The sequence below is a fragment of the Calidris pugnax genome, unplaced genomic scaffold (genome assembly GCF_001431845.1).
Source record: "Calidris pugnax isolate Ruff unplaced genomic scaffold, ASM143184v1 scaffold183, whole genome shotgun sequence".
In the NCBI taxonomy this organism is placed as follows: domain Eukaryota; kingdom Metazoa; phylum Chordata; class Aves; order Charadriiformes; family Scolopacidae; genus Calidris; species Calidris pugnax.
The window spans coordinates 2251094-2259414 of NW_015090930.1; positions in this window are offsets into that span (position 1 = coordinate 2251094).

Genomic DNA, 8321 nt, shown 5'->3' on the forward strand with positions numbered 1-8321 from the left:
TTGCACAGGAACGTGTCCAGGCAGGTTTGGAATGTCTCTAGCGACGGAGACTCCACCAACTCCCTGGGCAGCTTCTTCGAGGGCTATGCCACCCTCACAGGAATGAAGTTCCTCCTCATGTTTAGATGGAACTTCTTACATTCAAGTTTGGGCCCCCTTCCTCTTTCCTCTCTCACTGGGAACCCCTGACAAAAGACCGGTCCCTGTCCTCTTGACACCCACCCTTTAAGTATTTATAAGCATTGATCAGATCCCCCCTCAGCTTTCTCTTCTCCAGACTAAAAAGACCCAAGTCCCTCAGCCTCTCCTCGTAAGGGAGATGCTCCAGGGCCCTCATCATCTTTGTAGCCCTCTGGTGAACCCTCTTCAGCAGCTGCCTGTCCTTCTTGAACTGGGGAGCCCAGAACTGGACACAGAACTCCAGATGGGGCCTCCCCAGGGCAGAGCAGAGGGGCAGGATGACCTCTCTCCACCTGCTGGTCACACTCTTCTTGATGCACCCCAGGATGCCATTGGCCTTCTTGGCCACAAGGGCACATTGCTGGCTCATGGTCATCCTGTTGTCCACCAGGACTCCTAGGTCTTTCTCCTCAGAGCTGCTCTCCAGCAAGTCAGCCCCCAACCTCTGCTGGTGCAGGGGTTTATTTCTCCCCAGGTGCAGCACCCTGCATTTGCCTTTGTTGAAGTTCATCAGGTTCCTCTCTGTCCAGCTCTCCAGCCTGTCCCGGTCTCGCTGTACGGCAGCACAGCCCTCCAGTGTGTCAACCACCCCTCCCAGTTTTGTATCATCAGCAAACTTGATGAGGGTACCAGGTACTTTCCTGGTCTTTAAAGATGTCCTGAGCAAAGGGACTGCCTGGCTGTAGTAATACAATGTGAAGTTTCTCCAGGGCACCCAAAAACATCCATAGGGTATCAGTGGCTGCTCCTACATCTACCCATGTTTATCTGTCCACAGAGGAAATGAACTTGTGTATCACAGCCCATAGCCCTCACTGACATCTAGATATCTCAACCCTCTTGAAACCAAGCAGAGCAAAGACACTGCATCCTTTCTGGACCATCTTCTTTCTTCTTTCGTCCTCACAAGCACTTTCCTCCTGCTCCCAAAAGTGCCCAGATGTCACTCAAGGTGATGGGACAAGAAAGGGCCATTGTAACAAAATGAAAGTCAGACTTTATGGGTTTACTTGTATTAGTGTTTCCTTGTGTATCTGGCACCTGGGAGCCTGACAAGACATGCTTTATGTTGACCCATGGATCTGCTGTATGAACTCCATAAGTCACAGGTCCAAGATGCAGCTGGACCGTAACCTGCCTGTCTGCTGCCAGAGGCTCTGTTTGCCTGGGACCTGAGCGGTGACATTGCAGCATCACACCATGACACACTTGCAGTCAGTCGAGTCAGCAGGAATCTTTGCATTTAGTTCTGTAGAATTCTGTGAATTTCATGTGTGCCAATTGCATGTAGATATCTATGTATTTGCGTTAATACTTGGGTGTCACACAGTACTTTTTCACCACTTCATCTCAAAACATCTTCAGAGGAAGTAGATATCACAGCTGTCTTTTTAAATAGAGAGAACGAAGACTCAGACAGAGATGAGATTAATGAAAAGACCCCACAAGACCAGTCGAGAACTGAGTTGCATCTGTTTCCTTTTATTTGGCCACCAAAGCTGGTGGAGCATTATCAGATATTTGCATTTCTTAAAATGTTGAAACCTGCAGGTTGGCCTGCAGTGCTGTTTCATGCAAAAACACCCCGTATCTGGGTAACCTGGAGCACACAGGGCTTTGTGTTGTCAAGGTCCACCAACTTCCACTCTGTGAACTCACTCCAGGAAAGCTAACTCAGGTGTCACTCCCACGTTCCACAGACTGCAGAGCAGACAGCCTTCCCGTCTCCAGTCTCAGGTGTTAAAATATGTCTATACCACACCAGCACCAGATGAAGCTACAGCATTTATTTTCCCATGGGTAGCTCTATTTACAAGATGATCCAGGCTGCTATAGTGTCAGGACAAAAGATGATGGCAGGGGGTCGTCTTGTAATGCTAAAGAATCTTTCCAATTCATACGGTTGCTTCACAAATGCATCTTCAAAAAATACACTCCTGGCACCAAGTAGGGCATGAAAATAGCATTTGGAAAATGAGGCTGTAAATTCATTGTTTTAAGTGAATGGACACGGCTGAACACAAGCCAAAATCCCATGTGTCTATCAGGAGACAAATTCATAGGAAGACCCATTTATACTTAGAAAATTGTGGCAGAGCTCAAAAGCCAGCATTTTCAAGGGTGATTTCCAGTAGATTTTTGTGTTGTCTGTTCCATCTTTATGATGCAGTAAGAGGATCTGAAAAACTGGCAGGAAGGGAGGGGAAAAAACTCAGATATTTTCCCGTTGGTGTGTATGCATACCTAGAAATCTCAAGGAAGATTATACTTATTTTTTCAGACTGTATCAGGGAATTTATTTGAGAAAAAGTGAAGGAAATATCTCAAGATACATGCCCCACTAGATCTCTCACTTCAGTTGAAACTTGAATGTCACGTCTTCAGCAGGCACTTTCCTTTTCCAAAACATTATGTCAGTCGTGACAATACACCAGCAGAGACTGGAAGGGCCTTTCACATACACCAGCATCCCTCAAGACTTGGAGAAGATGCCTCAAGAGAGGCATCAGAGGGAACCATCTAACTTTGCAGGACATGGCTTTATGGCCTGGCCACTGCAGAGTGGCATCATCACCCAAATCTTCACCCATGCGCTAGCCTCAGCTTCCCCGCTGGAGGCCACTGACACAAATAATGTGGACTAAAATGAAGAAACAAATAATTGTTAAGTAAAGCCTGTGCAACTCTGTGAGCTCTGCCACTGAGGTTCTGTCAGGTGGATCACAAAAAATGTCTTTCAAAGGCAAAGGCCCAAAAAAATCAATTGGGCAGAAAGGTTCTTGCTGATGATCTTGCTGCCAGCAGGAGGTGTATCTGCCATGGCTTGCTAAGGCTCACATCATGTGCGGGGTTCACCTCATGGGGAAGTCATGCAGACCTCTGAGGTCTTCTTGCAAAAGGGACTTTTGAGCAAATCTGAGAAATGGAACATGGGGGAGGCAACTCTATCATCATACGCCTGCTTTGCAACCACTTCTCCATCACACAGAGACGTTGAAGTTCAGATCAGTTGCGCAGGGACTGATTTGCTTTAGGGAAGGGCTAGGATGCCCAGGGTGATTCTAGTTGCATCCAAGAGGAAATTCCCAGTGTAGGAGAATCCTAAGATGATGCAAGTTGCCCATCTCATTAAATAAATACAGACATTTCCTTTTGATTCAAAGGACTCGCATCCTCAGTGTTGATGTGTGATTGCAGACCTCCACAACACACCGTGCTCAGGAGAAAACTTCAGGAGAAACCATGCTGATCTGTCCTGTTCCCAGCGAAATCTGCCAACCTGTTTTGTTGTCCTGTTGCCCTTTTCCTCCCACTCCTCCTCTGCCCCATTCCCTTTTCCTGTGATGCTTACATGGCAGCTCCTGTGCATGCAAAGCAGTAAATCAAACTGCTTACAGAGTATTATTTTCAGTGTTATCTCTGCTCTGCAAAACATTTCCTGCTTTCCTGTCTGCGGCATTTCTGTGAGGTGCCCCTCACCCATGAAGTCCCGGCGCACACGTGACCCACGGGTGCCTGCCACTTCAGCAGCAGCTTTCCCCAGCAGGGCACCAGCTTCCTAAAGCCACTCACCCTCTCGAGGGCTCAGTGCAGGTCTCCAAGGTGGACTGCCAAGGGGTCTTTGCCATGGAAAGCTGGCAGCCAGGCTCCCCGGCCATACTAGGAGGAGCTGGTGTGATGTGAACGCCAGAGCTCCTTGAATCTCCACTGCATCCGCTTGGTCAAGCCCAGCTGCGGAGCAGCAAACCTTTGGAGGCTCCGGGGGAAACAACAGGAGCAAAAAAATCTTTTGGATATATGGCAGAGGTGCTTGAATGGGATTCAGTTGATCAGAAACCCAGGTTGGTCCAAGGCACTTACTCTGTGTATGCCGACTCCCTGTCCTTAAGGGATGCGCCTCACTGGGGATTTCAAACAAGAGGACAAATTTTATGACTTTCTTTCCATGGTTGACACAGTTTTTGCATAATCCTGAGATATAATAACAAAAAAAGCCCCACAAAAGAGCCATGCAGTAGCACAGAGCTCTGGATAGCCACATTAAAAAGTCATACTTTCTCAATAAATCATCCCCTTAATGCGTACTGAAGTAGTGCAGTTTCATCAGCCTTTAGCGCTTTCACGGAAGCCTTCCAAGTTAAAAACAAAGCGAGGCTTGAAATTACAGTGCTGTGCATAGAAGGAGGTGCAAAACCGTCTTTGTGTATATTTGCACCACAGGATAAATGCGGTTGCTCAGGAGCAGAGACCACACTATAGGTGCACAATCGCTTCTTCTCTCCGAGTTCGCTAAGGTTAAACCGACTTCAGGTGTTGGCCCACGGCCGCTGCTGCTGCTTTGAGTTTGTTAAAAAAAAAAAAAAGAAAGAAAAATAAGAAATACCTATTCTTTGAACCACACCCATTTCCTCCCCCTTGCACCAGCTTCTGTCACCTTTCTAACCCTGCGGGTGTTAACAGTTTCCTAGTATAATGAGGGTTTTTAATAGAAAAAAAAAATTAAAAACAAGCCAGACGTAGCCACCAAAAGGCTCCGACCTGGGCTGCCAACACTTCTTCACTCTTACCATACAGAAGACACATCTATCCTTGCCAAGAAGAAGTCAGTAGAGTCAAAAGGTCTCTAAGATGCAGCGGTGGCAGCCAGCCGCGCTGTGCGAGGGAGCTCTTGCCAGGGTACGTATTAATACCGGTGCCTGAAGGGATAGGACCATCACACATGACGGGGCTTTTCTCTTCGGGGTGAGAGATTTTTGTTTGATGAGGGTGAAGTGAATTCTTCACTTGAATTTGAGTGAAGAAACCGACTTTTTGACTAGAACAAGGACTATGCTCTACCAAGAAAAAACAGATGAACACCAGTGGTCTCTCTAGACAAGCAAGCATTTAGAGGGCTGAACGATGTTTAAAGCAAAAGGTTCACGAAGCAATAAATACTTAAGTGAGCAGTTGTGTTAGGCACAGGAAACACCATAGATCTACCCCTTTCAAAATATTTCCCGATATTTCCCTGCCCACCTGCTACAGAAGAATAAAATGAGTTCATGGAAGTGAAAACCAAGGACAACCAAATTTCTACACACCATTCGCAAAAAAAAAAAAAAAAAAAAGGCAAATCAAAAGCAAAGTAATCAATCTGACTGTGTCGTCCCACGCTGCGACAGCACAGCATGCACACAGAAAAGCCAGTGCACCAAAGACCTCACCAGGTGACACTTCTGTGTTTCATTTGCAGCAGCACAACAGGAAGGTTCCTTGTTGACTGTTGACTCTGTTGACTTGGTGCTGGAGATGCGTAGGAAGCCAAGGAAGCCATGTGAGCTCTGTGCTGGGCTCAGCTCAAGGGTTTGGCCACTCAGCTGGCCTCCTGCCAGGCTGGAGTGAAGCTGCACTGCATGTGTAAGGGGAAGATTCTGCAGATAGGCAGTTGCTGGGAGGAAGCCAAGCTTCGGTTTTAGCAAAGAGCTGACCCCACACTATGTAGCTTGAGGGACCCAGCCTATGGTTGATCCTGATATCAACTGCAAAAAACACCACGGCTGGCTTTTCTCAGTGTCCCAGATCGACAGCATCACAGCCACCATCACGGATAAACCAGGTTTGAACCACAAGATACTGAGACTCTTTAATAGGCACAATTGTATATCACACCAGTTACACCCATTCGAGGCTTGAGAGGTGGGCCCACGCAAATCTCATGAAGTTCAACCAGCCCAAGTGCAAGGTCCTGCACCTGGGTTGGGGCAATCCCAGGCACAAATAGAGGTTGGGCGGAGAATGGACTGAGAGCAGCCCTGAGGAGAAGGACTTGGGGGTGTTGATTGATGAGAAGCTCAACATGAGCCTGCAATGTGTGCTCACAGCCCAGAAGGCCAGCCATATCCTGGGCTGCATCAAAAGAAGCTTGGCTACGAGGGTGCGGGAGGTGATTCCACGCCTCTGCTCTGCTCTGGTGAGAACCCACCTGGAGCACCATGTCCAGCTCTGGAGTCCTCAGCACAGGAAGGACATTGACCTGTTGGAACAGGTCCAGCAGAGGGCCATGAAAATGATCAGAGGGCTGCAGCACCTCTCCTATGAAGACAGGATGAGAGAGTTAGGGTTGTTCAGCCTGGAGAAGAGAAGGCTTCGGGGAGACCTTAGAGCAGCCTTCCAGTATATGAAGGGGGCCTATAAGAAAGCTGGAGAGGGACTTTTTACAGGGGCATGTAGTGATAAGATGAAGGGTAATGGCTTCAAACTGGAAGAGGGTAGATTAGATATCAGAAATAAATTTTTCACTCTGAGGGTGGTGAGACACTGGAACAGGTTGCCCAGAGAAGCTGTGGCTGCCCCATCCCTGGAGGGGTTCAAGGCCAGGCTGGATGGGGCTTGGAGCAACCTGGTCTGGTGGGAGCATTTTCATGTGTGGTAGAGCAGAGCAATGCCAAATATCCTACCAGATTTTCCCTTGATAGTTTCTAAATGAAAAAGGACAGCAAAAAAACTCAGTCTGAAAGTCTTTGAAAGACTTTAGACCCCATCAGTCTTCCACAGTTATTTCTGTTTACTGGGCAGTCGTGCACGAGCATTTTCTCTATCGTAGCGCTGTGAAAATCCCCCTAAAAGGTCTGTGTTGTGCAGCAGCCAGCTAAACCAAAGCCGGACTCTTTTCTCCCTTATTCTTTGGACAGTCACTGTCCCCAGAAGGAAAACGAAGAGTGCAGACAAGGCATCTCGTATGCAGCTTAACCTCCTTAAACATGCTATCTAAATAGCACCCAGTTGTTAAAAGGCAGAATGAAATATGCCCCAAATGCCCAATCTAAACTCACCAAGACTCAAAGAAACATTTCCATTTACTTCACTTGGATATAGACAGAGGTTAGAGGGTTTCTGCCTTCTGCTATAAATTGTTCTTTATCTGATCTTTTTTTTCTGCATGGATATGACATCAGTAAAATACAACTCGGGCCTAAATTTATATTGCTGTATGTACTGCTTGTATTATCCCTTCTGAATACAGACTAAACTTACTTGAAATGTTTGGTTTGGTTTTGCCACCCACAGAAGCTCTAACTCTGTTTTTATCTCTGGTCACAGAAGACCTCGTAAAAAGTTTCTGAAAGCATCTTCCGAAGTGAAAGCTTGTCACCAGTCTCCAGCTTGCTAAGGCAATCATTGTGGGTGATGTTGATTGGGACCATGTCACTGAGACAAGCATGAAGCAGCAGTGACTCTAAATATTAATGTTTTTCAGGTCCATCTGGAAGATTCAGGCGCACAGAGATGTGTTGTCTTTCATTTCTCTATGGAGGCCCACCCAATTTTCAGGGCTTCACCGTAAAATCTAGTTGGCAAATGCATATGTGCCCCTGGATATCTTAAATCCTTGCAGTGTGTGCAAGTAAGCATCACAGAGATAATCAGACAGATATCTGACTGCACAGTTGACCACACTCAAATGAAAAATGTGATCTGGTGCATCACAAACACCACAGAGGAGCCCACCAGTTTCCACAAAACCTCCAGTTCTTCAGGACAGAGAGCACTCTCCCCTTTTTCTGTCCCACATCTCTGAAGGAAGAATGGTCACTTACACAGAGAAATCACTTCTAGCCATTTCAGAAACCTTGTTCCCAACCTTCGTAAATTGTTTCCTTTGGGTTTGGTTTCTATGCACAGGAGAAGGATGAAAACAGGGGTTTGGAGTAGTACACAGACTGGGTCCAGCCACGCTATGTCCAGCCAGCCTGAGCTGCTGCAGACACAAATTTCACCCATTCTCCCCTATGGATGGAGGCTACCAAGTTATATTCAGCCTCTTCTTCCCCAGTTCCTTCTGGCCCCTGAGAATGAAGCACTTTTGACAGAGAGACACTTCCCCAGAAACCACCTCCAGCAGAACTGAACTAACTCTGAACTAACTTTTCACTCCAGAATGAAAATACATGCCAAGCATTTATTTTATTTTCCAGAATAAATGTTTCATTTTTGATACAGCCATCAAAATTCAGTTATCTGCTTTCCTTAGGTTGTAACCCAGTTCCTCCCTGTCCTACCTTTGCCCCCAGCAGTTCAAAAGCACTGACAAACCCTTATGGGGTGCTGTAAGCACCTCATCACGCTGGATTGGTGGAAGTTGATTGGGATGTTGCCTG